Source organism: Saimiri boliviensis, chromosome 15 (assembly GCF_048565385.1).
Source record: "Saimiri boliviensis isolate mSaiBol1 chromosome 15, mSaiBol1.pri, whole genome shotgun sequence".
Classification (NCBI taxonomy): domain Eukaryota; kingdom Metazoa; phylum Chordata; class Mammalia; order Primates; family Cebidae; genus Saimiri; species Saimiri boliviensis.
The window spans coordinates 52,225,154-52,242,116 of NC_133463.1; the positions used below are offsets into that span (position 1 = coordinate 52,225,154).

A 16,963-nucleotide genomic window follows, 5' to 3' on the forward strand; every position below is an offset into this window, starting at 1 on the left:
CTACAACAACAGATAGAATTATAGAAAACAGTGAATTATCGGATTGGAAAACAGGAATAACAGTGTGTGAATCACTGAGATTGGCTGAGTCTTGTCCCCTGTAAAATGAGATCATATTTGTGGCCCTCTTACCTCATAGCAATGCAGTAGAGATGAATGTGAAATCGTTAGCAGAAGCACTCTGAGCTTCTCAGACTGCGCACTCCCATGGCATCCTCATATTCAAGTTCAAGGCAAAGATTTGGGGCCTGAGGAATCAGGTTATTCTCAGTGTAACCACCTAATTCCAGGTAAATGCAAATTCTTCCCTCCCTTAGAAAAATACTCTTCTGATTACCATACCACTAGTTTATAGATGAAAAAAAAAAGGTACAAATAAAAAGGATAACTGGCTTTATGGAAATAAAAGGGTTTTTTTTTAAGCCTCATTCTATAAAGGGTGATGGGACAATTCATTAGTAAGTTAAAGGAGAAAAGCAATCAGTTTGGCCCCTTATTTCCTCCTCATCCTACACCAAAATAAATTATATTTGGATTAAATAATAATTTTTTTGAAAGTTAAAAATTTTTTAAAACCAGCAGACAGCAGAGCTAAGTAGCAAACTCTATGAAAGGGCAAAGCAGGCTGACCCACCAGTGGAAGAAATTGCAGGGAAACAGGTGCTCACTCACACATGTCAAACTATGTCAAATGGGCAAGCGATATACTAACATTTGGGGAAATATTTGTAACAAAAGTACCAAAAGTATTTTATTTTGATAAAGATCTTATGTCCACAATATATATTTTAAGCAAAAAATAAAGCAAATTACAGAATACTATATATACTATGACTCATAAGATCAAGCCCCCTTTGTATCTTTGAAATGAAGTGTATTTGTGTGCATACACAAGAAGAAAGGTAAGGAAATACCTGAGCCTTTAACAAGGGCTCCCTGGGAGAAGAATTAAGCCATCAAAGCTTTTCCTTTGTGGATCTTCATCCTGAATTGTTTCTCTTGTTATCACAAGCATATATTACTTTTATAATTTGAAGAAAAAAAATTTTTATTTTAACTGATATGAAAAACATCTAAGGATAAAGAACATGTAACTGAAAATTAGGGAGAGAAGAAATGCAACTAGTATATAATAACATAAAAAAGAAATGTTCAGGCACACTAGCCATCAAAGAAACACAAATGAAAAGAAATTATTTTGGATTGCCTAGGACAGTCCCTATTTGTGCCTATTATTTTGCTGTAATTATTAGAAAGCACTCCCCTTTCACTCTCAAAAATTACCTGATGTGAACAATAAATTATGTCGTCATCCTAGATTTAGCCAAGAAGTATTTCTTAGCCAAGTTATGATGTGCTACCTACTAGGCTGGGCACTTATATTAGTTAGTAAAAGTATTTTGAAGCAATGATGCTGAAGGCAGGGGAAAAGAAGATGAAATCGACACAGTCATACAACACGAATTGCTCTAACCCATTTGGAAAATTAAACTGACTTTTGCTAAAGATGTGTTAACATTTTTTAAATATTCAGACCTTCAATCTGTTAAATTCACTAAAAATAAATCCTAGGATATAATGTTAAATGGAGAAAAATGTTATTGTAAAAAAGTAGTAACAGCAAAAAATGTATACACAATGTTAATCAAAAGACCAAAAATGGAATGACTAAGTAAACTGAGGTATAATACACTCAATAAAATATTATGCATGCAATAAAGCATTGCCTACAAAGATTGCAGAATAAAACATAAAATGTTTGAGACGTGGTTAAATGAAAAAAATAATTTAAAAAAAGATAAATACGACTACGTAACTAAGAAAAAAAATTTCGGGCCGGGCGCCGTGGCTCACGCCTATAATCCCAGCACTTTGGGAGGCCAAGGTGGTTGGATCAGGAGGTCAAGAGATCGAGACCATCCTGGTCAACATGGTGAAACCCCGTCTCTACTAAAAATACAAAAATTAGCTGGGCATAGTGGTGCACGCCTGTAGTCCCAGCTACTCGGGAGGCTGAGGCAGGAGAATTGCTTGAACCCAGGAGACGGAGGTTGCAGTGAGCTGAGATCACGCCATTGCACTCCAGCCTGGGTAACAAGAGCAAAACTCTGTCCTAAAAAAGAAAAAAGAAAAAAGAAAAAAAAATCTCTATGCTAAGTAATGAAAAGAAATACTCTAGGCTACCTTTGAATATTTGAAATAAGAGTAATTCTTCCTTCTTTCTCATCTTCTATATTGTGCATATTTTATTTTATAATACCTTACTTTTAAACTGTGGGGACAATGGCACCGAGGGAACAGCACCAGAGGTCCGGGGAACATACTCTTTAAATGTCTTCCTGTTGCTTTCCCAAGAAACGTCAGAGGCTAGAATGGACTTCTGGTTCTCACTTCTTGTCCTTTGGCCTGACATGGAAATGGTCATCATGTCCTCCAAAGGGTGAGGTGGTGGGAACTCAACATCATCGACTTCCCACATCCCCAGCCTCCACTTCCAACAACTGAGAGAATTTAGATCATATGTCTAAAGAGACATGGTGTGTGTGTGTGTGTGTGTATGTGTGTGTGTGTGGTGTGTGTGTGTGTGGTGTGCACATATGTGTCTGAGTGTTGCCTCCTCTCTCCTTCCCCTATCTTCAAGGGCAGCAAGACAAACTCCAGAGCAATGGTGCAACAATCTGCCTTTAAAAATACAACACCAATGTAAATGAGTGAGAACCAAAGGAATCCCAGCCAGAACAATACCCCAATATTAAATAGTTTTAAATAACAACACGTTAAAGTCCATCTCTTCTCTCAAACTTGCCATATAATCCAATTACTCATCTCAGATCGCTACCTGTAGTATTTAAGGCCCTATCTCAAGGAATTAGGCTAAACATTTCCCCTTCAAGCACATGCAACAGTCAGATAAATGTTCAAAATCTCTTACACAACACTACAGTTATGTATCACACGCAAATGATAGATGTATCTTCACAAACATCTTTATGTAAAAATAGGGGAAGAAAAAACCCCAAATATTAACTCTGGCTGACTTTGAACATTTGAATTATGGGTGATAACACTACAGTTATGTTCCTAAAACTCTTGGGGTAAATTGGAAATTTTAATTTCAATAAATACACCCAAGGATGTTTGCCACTGAAAGAAATTCTCTGAAATGTTTATAAAAAAAAAAACAGTTTAGTACAGAAAATAATGAACTCTCTAATTTATCTCTTTAGGAAATTCAAATATTTGTAATATCTTGTATGAGATTATTTTCTGAAAGGTAGGGTGCACCTGTGCCTTTGATATTGAGATGAGCAGCAGCAGTACTTCTGTTCATGAGATGCTGCCTCTTTTCCTTGCTTGCCTTACTCTACTTAACCCTTGCAACCTTGACAACAGCCCTGTAAGGCAGGTACTACTATTGCTTCCATCATCACCTGAAGATACAAGCTCCAGGGGGCCTCACAGCTAAATAAGTGACCCTACTCAAGCCAAAACCAGATTAATCCACCTCCAGAGGGGATGTACTTTTTCCACTGGAAAACTACAGATTGCCTCCACATTCTTTTCTTATACCAAAAATATCACTTGCCTAAGCTTGTTTCAGACAAACTGTGATTAAAAAAAAAAAAAGTTATCAACGAACCAAATTGGCTATCAATACACATCTAGCTATTGTGAATGAAGAAGATACCAAACGACTATATCAATTTTCAAAAAAGTTATCCAGTCCCCAAATTAGAACTACAGGAAGAAAGCTGCTATAGTTTAAATGTGGTTGTTTGCCTCCACCAAATCTTATGTTGAAATCTGATCCCCATTGTTGGAGGTGGGAATTAATGGAAGGTGCCTGGGTCATGGGGAGGTGGGTCCCTGACAAACAGATTAATGCCCTCCCTGGGTGGAGGAGGGAGGTGAGTGAGTTCTCACTCTATTAGTTCAGTGGAGAGCTGATTATTGAGAGCCTGGCACCTCCCCTTCTCTTGCTTCCTCTCTGACCATGTGATCTCTGCACATGCCAGCTTCCCTTCACTTTCCATCATTAATGGAAGCAGCCTGAGGCTCTCAAAAGATGCCCAATTTTGAATTTTTCCAGACATCAGAATTATGAGCCAAATAAACCTTTTTCCTTTTTTTCTTTTTTCTTTCTTTTTTTCTTGAGATAGAGCCTCACTCTGTCACCCAGGCTGGAGTACAGTGGTGCAATCTCAGCTCACTGCAAACTCCACCTCCTGGGTTCAAGCAATTCTCCTGCCTCAGGCTCCCAAGTAGCTGGGATTACAGGTGCGTGCCACTACACCCAGCTAATTTTTTGTATTTTTAATATAGACAGTTTCACCATGTTGGCCAGGCTGGTCTAGAACTCCTGACCTCTGATCTACTCGCCTTGGCCTCCCAAAGTGCTGGGATTACAGGAGTGAGCCACAGCCCCTGGCCCATAACCTTTTTTTCTTTATAAATTACCCAGTCTCAGGTACTCTGTTATGGCAATGCAAAACGGACTAAGACAGAAGCTATGCATGCCCTTCAGACAATGGAAACAGAAAAAAATAAAACAATTAAATGGTCTGGGGGAGAAAAATAAAGGTATAGACAGGCCTAAAAATAGTTTCCACCTTATCTCTGTTTTAATTATAGCAGATTAGCACATATTCTCTTGGAAATGTCACCCAGGCAACCAGAAATACAAAGACAAAGATGTTCCAAAAAATACATGTCTATAAATCCATTTTTGCCATCTTTTGAGCATAAATGATCACTATTGCAAGAAAGACAATAATTAGGAGATTATCTTTTTTTAAAAGTTGGCACGGAAGAAAGTTTCTAAATAGGTACCTAGTGTAAAGTAGGGTAACAAAGTATTAAAGTAGCTCTCTATCTGGTAAGAGACCCTGGCCCATTGCCTCAAATTCAGGCCAACTATCTATTAGGCATATTAAACATATTTTTCCCTGTGTTTTTCAAATCTCACATTTTTAATCTCATAAACCAGGGGCAGACTAATACAAAATATGGTAAGCTGGCAAATGTTAAACATGTATTTTGAAAACTGCTTTAAGTCCCACTTAAGTAGAATAATTATGTTTCTGTTTACATGGCTTGCCTAGGACAGTCCCCATTTGTACCTGCCGTTTTGCTGTAATTACTGGAAAGCACTTCCCTTTCACTCTCAAAAATGTCCTGATGTGAACAATAAACTATATAGTCTTCTTATATTTAGCCAAGAAATATTTCTTGGCCAGTTAGAATGTGTTACCTACTGGGTTGGGCAGTTAAATTTGTTTAGATTCATTTTAAAAAGATAGGAGCAATTTCAGAACAATCTAGTTGAAAAGACAGAAGTAACACCCCGAACATCAGTGAATCAGTGAAAACTTGAGAATCATTGGTGTAGTCGGTTCCTTAGTTCAGATCAGAGAAAAGTAGCGAGTGAAACCCTGTGGAGAGGGTCACTCCATGGAACTAATGCTAAAAGCAACAATTCCTCTTGAGCTCTTAACTGTGTGCCAGGCACTATGATCAGCATGATGCCCACATGATCTCACTTCATGCTCAAAACAGCCCTGTAAGTGAAGGTCTGTCTTGCCCATTTTATGAATGAGATGATTTGCCCAAAGTCAGGCCAGAGAATGCTAATGTCTAGTTCTCAAAGACTGTAGATGTGGATGTACTGCCTTCTGATTGCCCATCCCTACCAGGAGCTGGCCCAGCCATCAGCTTCTCTCTTTCTGCCCTGCAGCAGAGCAAGGTGTGGCCAAACTCTGGCCAAGGGTTACCAAATCAGTGAAAACCCAACCAGAAAACTAAAGAGGCTGTTCTTGCATCCTACGGAGGAGTCCCATTGAAGAGACTATTGGAAGGAAAGTCATAAAGGGGTTCAGGAATGCAATGAAGGATGATGCAAGACTCTAAAGCTAGTAATAGCAGGAAGCCATGATCACCCTGGCCCTGAAGGTGCAAGGGAAGGAAGTGGCTAAAGGAACCCACAGAGGGTGGTGATATGGAGAGAGCAGCTGGCAGCCGCTGTGGTCTTTAGCATACACACACCAAGCTGCAGCGTGCAACCCAGCGGAGGGACAGGGGAATCGACACCCTACATCACTCTCCTCCCACCCTCGAATCTCCTGCTGATTCCTTGCCAAATTATACCAAGAGTCAAAAGAAAAGGTGATTATTGACGCCAGTGGTAGATATCACCTCTTGGGGCACAAAGCCAGGTGGAGAAGGGAGCCAGGGACATGGAAGGGCCAACGGGAGATTCCCAGGCCACTTACTGCCCTTGCCCTACAGAAGAGCTGTGCTCCAATCAAAGCAGAGGAAACTGCCTGGCCACTCTTTGGGAGTTAGAGTGCCAGGTAGGCAAAAGGACATCATCCTCAGCATATATGCAAAGCTAGGGCCAGTTTCACGGGCATATGACCTGTGCCATCACACAAACCCCATGCTCAGCAGGGCCCCACACTGGCATCAATCCTCCGCTAGCACCATCTTGAAATTCTTAATTTTTTTTTAAACAAAGTTCCCACACTCATTTTGCTCTGAGCCCCACAAATTATATGGCTGGTCCCCTGCAAGGCAAACCTTTCCTTCAGGCAGTGAGACCAAATTCTGTATCACAGTATTCTGATACACAGTTCAAAGCAAAAGGATCCAAAGTTAATATTAACCAGAGTAACAATGATACAGTAGGATAGGTAACATGAAGGAGCTTTTACCTTTTTTTCTTTCCTTCCTCTCTTGAAGTCAAACTGTAAAGCAGCTGAGAAACCAAAATTAGCTGCCCCCTAGAGAAAAACAGACCTTAATTACAACTGCCTCTCCATAGCACAGACTGAATGGATTTTGGCTCTTCCCCAGTTAAGGCGATCAATGCAGACAATAAAACGGAATAATTGATGCCCTGGAGTGGACTTTTCTGATACAACTAATTTGATGGGCTACAGTCTTCGAATTCGCCAGGCCATTGCCAAAGCTACTCTTTACCCCGCCCTATGTGCCCAATGTACATAGGCCCTAGTTTGGGGATCACTGTTGAAAATACATAAATAAAAGACCCACTGATATGCCAATGGCATTCACAAACGATATTTGTAGTGGATGCTTCCAGAAGCATGGGCTGAGAGACTTGAGTCTCTACTGCTTCTGCTTCCCTTTCATGAAAGACTCCAACATCCTTACCCTTCCTCTGAGGAACTGCATTTCTAAAAGCATCTAGGAAAGCCTCAGGTGAGAACAGAAGGTTCAGTGGCAGCTCTTTTCCCCATTCATTTCCTTCAATGCTATCCAGCAAAGTGAAGCCCAGGAAACTTTTAGCTGAGACAGGGATCAGACTGACTTTTGACAGTATCTTTCACTCACCCCATTATTTCAGAAATAAAAGATGGTAGATTTTAAGTGTTTGTTTATTTTGTTCTTCAAAGTTAGATTAAAATTCCAAATGATCAAATCAAAAGCATTTGGAAAACCTCTACTACCTAGAATCCAGGCAGTAAATCAAATCTAGGAGCACTGTAACAGACTCAGAGATTCGAGAGCTGCCACGTACACTACTGAGCTCTGTCATGGGTCGAATGATGGTGACCCCTCAAAAAAGGTACATCCAAGACTTTTTTGTGGGTTTTTTTTGTGTGGGTTGGTGGTGTTGTTTTGAGACAAGTTCTCACTCTGTCACCCAGGCTGAAGTGTAGTAGCATCAGCATGGCTCACTGCCGCCTCTACCTCCCAGGCCCAAGAGATTCTCCTACCAAAGTCCAGCCTTCCAAGTAGCTGGAACCACAGGTGCAAGCCAAGAGGCCTAATTTTTATTTTATTTTTATTTTTATTATTACCGTAGAGATGGAATCTCACCTTGTTGGCCAGGCCAGTCTTGAACTCCTGGGCTCAAGCAATCTTCCTGCCTCAGCCTCCAAAAGTGCTGGGATTACAGACGTGAGCCACCATGCCCACCATAACCAAGCTTTAACCCTTGGAATCAGTGAATATGACCTTATTTGGAAAAAGGGTTTTTGCAGATGTGATAAAGGATCTTGAAATAAAATCATTCTGGATCATGCAGGTGGGTTCTAAATGCAATGACAAATGTATTCCTAAAAGATGCACAGAGGAGAGACACACAGAGAAGAGCAAGAGGCAACGTGACCTGGAGCGCAGCTCGAGTGATACAACCTCATGTCCAAGAATGCTGCAGCTACCAGAAGCTAAAAGAAGCAAGGGATGAATTCTCCCCTAGAACCCCTGCAGGAAGCATGGCCCTGCCAGCATCTCAGCCTCCGGAGCTGTGAGAGAATAAATATCTCTTGCATTAAGCCACCATTCTGTGGTCATTTGTTTCAGCGGCCACAGGAAACCAATACAAGCTCACAGCCCATTTCTCACCTGTGGCCTCAGCTTCACAGTCTCCAGCCAGGGACTGTAGGAAACCTTCCAAAGCAGCCCCATTCTGTGTTCACAGTGGATCTAGTTCTGGCCCCAGATGAGTCTAATCCCTTTCCCTCAGTGTAGTGCTTTCATGCCTGTGAAGAAAAGAATATCAAACTCCCACAGAGTGATTCCAGGCCAGATAGCCTCAGCTACTGTTCTCAGCATCCGCCAGCTCATGAGAAATCCCCTTAACTTGTACCAGCCAGGGCAGCACAGAGGGAACTATCCTCTCCCTTACTTTGAGCAGTGTTCTCTTATTGCAGCCCAAGGTCTCACTAATGTTTAAACAGCCAGGAGGCACTATCAACTCCGTTGGCATTTTCAACTCAAAAAAAAAACAACAACATAAGTTACATCCTTTTCATATGTAGCAAATGTGATTCAAGGACATGTTGTCACTCCCATCGAGTATATGGAAAATATTATTTTCATCTAAACATAATAAATCAAGTATGAAATATGCCTAGAAGTATATTATTTTGTTTTTGTAAAAAGGAGGGGATCTGAGCAGGCACCCACACCACCTATTGACAGCCAAGCCAAGTTGATACACATCAGATTATTTCCAACCACCTTGCCATGTGTGTACCTATGCAACAATCCTGCATGATCAGCACATGTACCAGCATCTAAAGTACAATTTAAAAAAAAAGAATCGGCCAGGCGCGGTGGCTCAAGCCTGTTATCCCAGCACTTTGGGAGGCCGAGGCGGGTGGATCACGAGGTCGAGAGATCCAAACCATCCTGGTCAACATGGTGAAACCCTGTCTCTACTAAAAAATACAAAAAATTAGCTGGGCATGGTGGCGCGTGCCTGTAATCCCAGCTACTCAGGAGGCTGAGGCAGGAGAATTGCCTGAACCCAGGGGGCGGAGGTTGCGGTGAGCCGAGATCACGCCATTGCACTCCAGCCTGGGTAACAAGAGCGAAACTCCGTCTCAAAAAAAAAAAAAAAAAAGAATCAAAACACACAGGTTGGGGAAAATGTAACCTTCCAGACCCAGCTGCGTAGACAGAAGAAATGTGCTGATGATTTCTGACTATTTGTCAGTCTCCAGATTTCCTAACCTGTACTAGCTCCCAATGTGGGGTAAATCACTCAACCTCTCAATGCCTCAGTTCACTTACCTGTAAAGTAGGGATGATTAGAACACTTCTTGGAGTCAGCTGCTCCCTCCCTGCACCTCCAGACCCTCCCTCCTTTCTGTGGACTATGCGATAGTCTCACATCAACAGGTTTTCTTGCTGTCTGGATTCTGGCTAGTTCGGACAATTTGCAGGCACCAGCAACAGACCAGAGGGTGGAAGAGAATGGTTAGGGCCATATTCACATGCATGCCTCCCCACCAGGCCACAATGGGCAGTAGCCATATTCCTCTACTGAAAACCACAGATCCTGCCAGCAGCCCTGTCCCCTGACCCATTCCAGAAACTGCTCTCTCACCTCCTGCTTTCGGAGCTGGGCGGTGAAGGCTTCCATGCCTTGCTGGCCACTTCTGGTGGGATCCCCGACCTTTCCCCCACCTTTGTAAATAGTCCCTTCATTAACTTTCCTCAATTACTCCCTTCTGAGCAGTTCATCTGTCTCCTTATGGGATGCTGGAGGAGGAATCCTTCATAGGATTTATCAGAATGAATCAATAGTTGAACCACCTTTCAGCATTAGCTATCATTAGGGCTATTACTAGCAACAGTAGTCAACTTCTCCAAGGAATCTTGGGCCAAGACATCTCTCAGTGCCGTATTTACCTTTCCTCCCCAAGTTCAATACCATTTACGAGTGATAGACATAATATTTTCAGTTGTACAGATGTGGAGAAAACTATTATATTCTCTCACCTAAATAAAGGTAACTTTTCTGCTGCTTTCCGCTTCTCCCCTCCTTCTCTAATGTCCAAACCTTCTGATCATGCCATTATCACAGGCAACAAATACCCAGTGGTTCCCCATGACCCTAGAATGAAGTTGAAACTCTACCACTATTTCTCACAATTCAATTCCAGCCTGCCTTCAAGAATGTGTTCTACATTTCACACCTACTAGGATGGCTATTATATTAAAAGAAAAAACAGAAAACAACAAGTGTTGATGGAATCCTTGTGTATTGCTGGTGAGTATGTTAAATGGTACCACTGTGGAAAACAATGGATGTTCCTCCAAAAATTAAACACAGAATTGCCATATAACTCAGCAATTCCACTTCTGGGTATATACCCAAAAGAACTGAAAACAGGAACTTGAACATATCACTGTACACTCATACTCACAGCAGTGTTTTCACAATAACCAAAAGATGGAAGTAAACCAAACGTCCATCAACAGATGCATGGATAAACAAAGCATGGTACATACATGGAACATTATTCAATCTTAAAAAGGAAAGAAATTCTGCCCATGTTACAACATGGATGACCTCTGGGGACATTACGATAAGTGAAATAAGGCAGTCACAGAAAAGACAAATACCATTTATATGAGGTACCTAGAGTAGTCAATTCACAGAGACAGAAGGTAGAATACTGGTTGCCAGAAGTTGGAAGGGAGGAGGAAATAAGAGTTTGTGTTTAGTGGAAACAGAGTTTCAGCTGGGGAAGATGAAGAAGTTCTGGAGATGGATAGTAGTGATGATTGCATAAGAACATGAATGTACTTAATGTCACTGAACTGTACTTAAGAATGGTTAAAATGGGCCGGGTGCGATGGCTCATGCCTGTAATCCCAGCACTTTGGGAGGCCAAGGCGGGTGGATCAAGAGGTCAAGAGATCGAGACCATCCTGGCCAATATGGTGAAACCCTGTATCTACTAAAAATACAAAAACTAGCTTGGCGTGGTGGCGCACAGCTGTAATCCAGCTTGGGAGGTTGAGGCAGGAGAATCACTTGAACCCCAGAGGCGGAGGTTGCAGTGAGCTGAGATGGCACCACTGAACTCCAGTCTGGGCGACAGAGTGAGATTCTGTCTCAAAAAAAAAAAAAAGGGTTAAAATGGTAAATTTTATATTGTGTATACTTAACCACAGTTTTTTAAAAGGATGTATTCAAGAAATATTTATTGCTTGCCTATGTATGGCACAAAGCACTGTACAGGGGCTGCCTCAGGAAGCAAAATGCAAGACCACCATCACCTGGAAGGGAGCTCAGCTCCTGCACATTCCCCCACCTGCTCCAGATTCTAGTCAATCCCTTCCCTAATTATGTCTTACATTTTCATGTTGGAATATAAATTCTTAAAGACAGGACAAAATCTTATTCAGCCTGTATCCCCCTACAACCTAACAGAATGCTGAGCATGTAGAAACCACTCAAGAATTATTGGTCAAATAGTTGAGTAAAAATCCAGCCAGAGGCCAGGTTGCAGTGGTTCACACCTGTAATCCCAGCACTTTGGGAGGCCGAAGTGGGTGGATCACAAGGTCAGGAGATCAAGACCATCCTGGCCAACATGGTGAAACCCCGTCTACACTAAAAATACAAAAATTAGCCAGGTGTGGTCGTGTGCACCTGTAGTCCCAGTTAACTCAGGAGGCTGAGGCAGGAGAATCACTTGAACGCAGGAGGCAGAGGCTACAGTGAGCTGAGATCGTACCACTGCACTCCAGCCTGGGCAACAGAGCGAGACTCTGTCTCAAAAAAAAAAAAAAAAAAAAAAATCAGGCAAAGAAATCTATGTCATTTTTCTCATATCTTCTGGCTAGTCAGAACTTAAAATTTCTTGAAGTTATATAGCTATATTTGTGGTAATAGAGGGGCTAGAGCTTCACACTAAACTTACTAAACTCACTTTAAATATTCTGTTCACAAGTAATTCTACTAAGTGAGTAAATTGTGGATTTCGGATCAGAACTCCACTGTTTACTAGCCATGTGACCTTGAGCAAGTTAGTGCATGCTCCTAAGGCTGTTTCCCTTATCTGTGAAGAGGGAATGCTAACAGTCCTATAGTGAACATCGGTTGTTTTGCAATCCAAAATCTGTGGGCTCATCTCATCTATGACAATATAACAATGTTCTGCTAGAGAAACACCCCTGCTGCTACTTCTTAACCTATCACTAAGGATGAAACATGTGACATTTGACCAAGCCCAAGCCTAATAACATGTGGCACCCTGGTCACAGGAAGAGACACAAGACCCCATCAATGCTGATGAGCCAGAGTAAGTCATGGTGAGCAATGCTGCGATGGAGACTCACTTTCTGGCTGGATTTAAAGCCCAGGTCTGGAGCTCTTCCAGCCATCCTACAACGGGATGGGACATCAATGAGATGGCACTAAAAATGGTGCCGACTCCATGAAAGCAAACGGACAAAAATAGAGAAATGAGGTCCTGATAACAATGCTTGAGGCCTGAATCAGGCCATAGCTGAAATGTCTCCCTCCGAACTGAGGAGTTATCAGAGCCAAATAACATTTCTTTTTTTGTGAAAACAGTTTGAATCCTGATACTTGCAACAGAATTGAGTCCTAAGTAAAGTATCTTCTGAAAAGTTATTATAAAGGTTAAATGAGGAAACCCATGTAAAGCAGGCACATAGTACACATTCAATAAATAGCAACTATCAATGTTAACTATGGTGATTGCTCATTGTTATGGTAGAAAGCTCCTGCCATCTAGGGACTTTTAACTCATGTGCTCTATCCTTCATTTCTGTCTTCATTATCTGCAAATGATATTCTCTAGGGAGGAATGGTGAGGAGTATTTCCTAATCCCATTCCCTCGCAGATAGACATCACTAGTTGACCACAGCACACTTTCTGGCTGAGCCCAGATCAAGCTTTGGATTCCTATTCCACCCAGCTTTCCCAGCAGCCACTACCAATCAGATGACATGCAAAATGAAACCAATTTGTCTCAGCTTCACCGCAACAGTTAGCAAAGTTTTTCTATAAAGAACTAAGTAGTAAGTATGTTAGACATGAGCTGTATCACAAATTCTTCTCCATGTTTTGTTGTGCTGTGTTGTGTTGTGTTTACAACCCTTTAAAAATATAAAGCGTATTCTTTGCTCTCTCGGTTGTACAAAAATTCCTGCTCTAGAGCTTTGAAACCAGACTCTAGGGCTGCCTCAGGGAAGCAGACACCTTCCTATCTTCCTGTGCCGGGGTGCTGGGATCCCAGGAGTTGGGAGATCTTGGAGTGGGTGCCCAAGTCAGAAAAGCACAGAAAAGCACCCCATGAACATACTGAGTGTCAGAAAAGGAACAGAAGAGCTTTGTTGGCAGGAGGTTTCCTGTTATTATACCAATACCAGGCAATCTGAAATTCACACTCTGACGAATGCTGTGATTCAAGGAAAAGCTATAAAATCCATGTGTGCTATGAACTTCACCTCTGCCTCCAGAACCAAATTCACTGCACAACCCTTTCAAAAAACTGGACCTCCATCCCCTACAGCCACATCTGAGATGGCCAACCTTTTTATGAGGGAAGTAAGGAAAGAGAAGGGTTCGGATCGTTACACTTCATTGTTAGTCTGCTCCTCACCATTAAAAGGACACCCCTGAAGAAGTTGCAAGATAGTATGACACATTTCTTTTGACTAACTCTTGATTCCTTAGTATTTCCCAAGGTTTTTTATTGCAGAGTGTTAGATCTAAAGCTTGGTTTGGTTCTCCTCTCTATTTTTCTCTGTGTTTGATTCTGGCATTGGTGAAAAGGACTGGATTTTGTCCGACTGATATTCATTTATTCATTCAACAAACATGTACCTACAATCAGAATCCATCTCTCAAGGCACTTGCAGATAGGAAGACAGATACATAGATAATGGTGCAGAATGATGCAAGGGCTATATGCAGAGTAGCATGGCAGCATGAAGCAGAGCCACCTCAATCAGCTGGGAGGGGGAGTGTCATGCAGCCTGCTGGAAGGCAGTGTCGCAGCAGCTGAGCTGGAAAGAATGCACAGAGTTGACCAGACAAGGAAGGGTGGGGAGATGATAGATCCTGAGACTCAGTGGTTTGAGCAGGGCTACACTGGGGGGGTGAGGCGGGGTGGGGGAGGCTTGGGAGATGAGGTTAATGAGGAGAGAAAGGTGGGACCATGAAAATCCTTGGAGTCTGAATTCTATCCTGAAAACCACAGAAAACCTCTAGAGGAAATTAAGCAGAATGACTGGCTTCGATTTTTGTTTTCAGAATGAGTATCTACAGTTTGGAGAATGGACTGGAGTAAGATGATCCTGATTGAGAGCAACAAGCTCAAAAGCAATTGGAACAATTCAGACAAGAAGTGCTGAGAATATGAACTAAGTCAGTGACAGCGGAATTGGGAGAAGAGGGCGTACAGCCACAATAACAAAAATAATAAGAGCTCACATTTATGCAGCACTTACAAGGCATGATACTTAGTGCTTTCTGGGTATTAACTCATTTTACCTTCACAGTAGCCCTGGGATAGCTTTGTTATCTATTATCAACCTCAGGCCTCAGATCAGAAAAGGTTAAGTAAGGACCCCAAGATCCAGGAGCTATTAGTGAATGAACCACACAGCTCTAACCTGGCTCTCTGGCTGAGAGTCCACACTCCTAATGTCCATATTGGCAACGGTCCTAGCACAGCTGTAGACAGAGGGTCTTCAGGACTGAACACTGAGTGGTTGAGACAAGGGAGATTCTAGGACAATTTCCAGGGATCTGGCTTAGGTAGGTAAACATGTGAATTTCAGTTTCTTGAGCCTCCTCCCCTGAAGCTCCTCCCTAGATCTGTCCTTCCCCTCCGCCCCCTGCAAGCACCCACACTCCACCATCACACCACACCCCCTCTCCTCTGCAGTCTTTGCATTACTGCCTTTGGCCATAAAACACAGGGATCTCCCAGTTGAAGTGAAAAACCTCACAAGCATTTCCAGTTAGGTCTGAGAAACCCCTGACAGCCAACCCTTGGTAATACAGTGGCTTAGGTTATTATTTTCAAATCAGCCAGAACTGGGAAAACTTTGAGCAAGCGAGCTTGTGCAGTTTTCTTCTGAGAGAGTGAGACCTTGGCAGCCTACTTCTGTGTCTCACCGCACCTGCCCTACGGTACAGAACACCGACCTTCTTGCAGGGCTAATGTGTAAGCACAGAAGCCCACACAGCTGCCTCGCCTGCAGCCTCCGACAGACCCGCAGGAAGAAACTGACCCTGGCAGGAGCTCTGCAGAGAGCCAAATGGCATTCTTTCTCCCTGCACAAAAGTTAAAGCAAGCATCTGCAGCATTTAAACACACACACACACACACACACACACACACACACACACACACTTGTGTATTTCCTGCGGACAGGGAGACCTCCTGCCCCTCCCGGGCTGATACAACCCATTTTGCACATCCTGCTTCTCTGGGAGCTAAAAATAAATCGGTATGCACTGAAAAACACTCAAACACATCTCCCCAGCACACCCTTCCCGAGTCCTCGAGGGCAAGAGACACGAATCTTTCAGGTCCTGAGTCCAAAATGCAGACCATTTCCTCGTCCGGGTTCAACCAGCGCCTTTCGGCCGCTCCCTCGGCCCCTTCCCCAGACGCCCACGCCCCGCACCCGCCTCCTGCGGCCTCTTCCCTCCGACTCCGCAGGCCCGGGATCCGGCGGCTGCCCTGGACCCCGGCCCTGGCCCCGGGGCGGGATGCTCCAAATACCCCGGGCCTCCGGGCTCACCAACGCCCCCTTCCGCCCAGCGCGCCCCATCCCGCCGGCCCCGCGCGCCTCTGCGAGGCCCTCTGCAAAGTTGCTCTCTCCTTTTCTGCCTCCCACCCTCAGGGTCTGTGATTTTGTTTTGTTTTCCCTCAGAGGCACTGGGGGAATGACAGAGGAATTGACAGGATGAACTGCACCCAGGAGGAAGCTGCTGGAATCAGGTTCCCAGGACCGCGCGCTCCTCGAACCCACCCCTGCGCCCGCAGCGCCCCAAGCGCGCGGGTCCCCCCCAGCAGCCGCTCCCGGCGCCGCCGCCCCCGGCACACCCGCCCCGGCTGCAACTCCGACTCCGCTCGGAGAAGCGGAGGCTCGGGAGAAGCGGAGGGAAGGCGCTGCGACTCACCGCCTCGGCCGCTCCCGGCGTCTGTGTCGCGGCGGGCTAGGCGGCGGCAGCAGCGACAGCGCCTTCCCTCCGCCCGCCTCCCCCTGGACAGCACAGCCGCCAGCCGCGCCCCCCTCCCCAGCCTCGCTCGCAGCCTTCCTCCTCGCGGCCGCAGACCCCCTCTCCACTGCAGCCGGGCAGGCAGCCTCTCCGGGGTGGACTGGACCGCGGGAGTGAGGGGGGCCAAGCTGAGGCGCGGGGTTTGCAGGTGCAGTGGACGCCCCCGCCTTGCCTTGGCGCAGCGGCCCGGCGTGTCCCCACTGTGCCCCTTAGTCCTAGCTCACCGCCCAGGCCTCTAGCCAACCTGCACTGGTACTTTCCAAGGGGTGCCATCTGTTTGCCTGCTCGGGTCATGGGAGGTCAGATTCAACCTGCAGCACCTCCTTCGAAGCTTCAGTTTGAGTAGGGGCCTGGGGTCCCGGCTCTCCTGCAGTGAAGTTCAAGGCAGCCTTGCAAGGCGGTTGAAAAGCTCAGGTGGCCTCCTTTGG

General features: G+C 44.2%; 1 protein-coding gene across 2 annotated transcripts in view; it reads right to left on the bottom strand.

Moving 5' to 3' along the window:
• NCALD (neurocalcin delta) overlaps positions 1–16,639 on the bottom strand; it is a 467,458-nt gene extending 450,819 nt beyond the window's left edge. The window contains exon 1 of one of the 2 annotated variants that reach the window (XM_039464489.2): positions 16,437–16,639. The gene's annotated coding sequence lies outside the window, so the exon portion shown is untranslated. The remainder of the gene's footprint in view (positions 1–16,436) is intronic. The other variant, XM_039464488.2, reaches the window with a different exon arrangement.
• Positions 16,640–16,963: the final 324 nt, after the last annotated feature.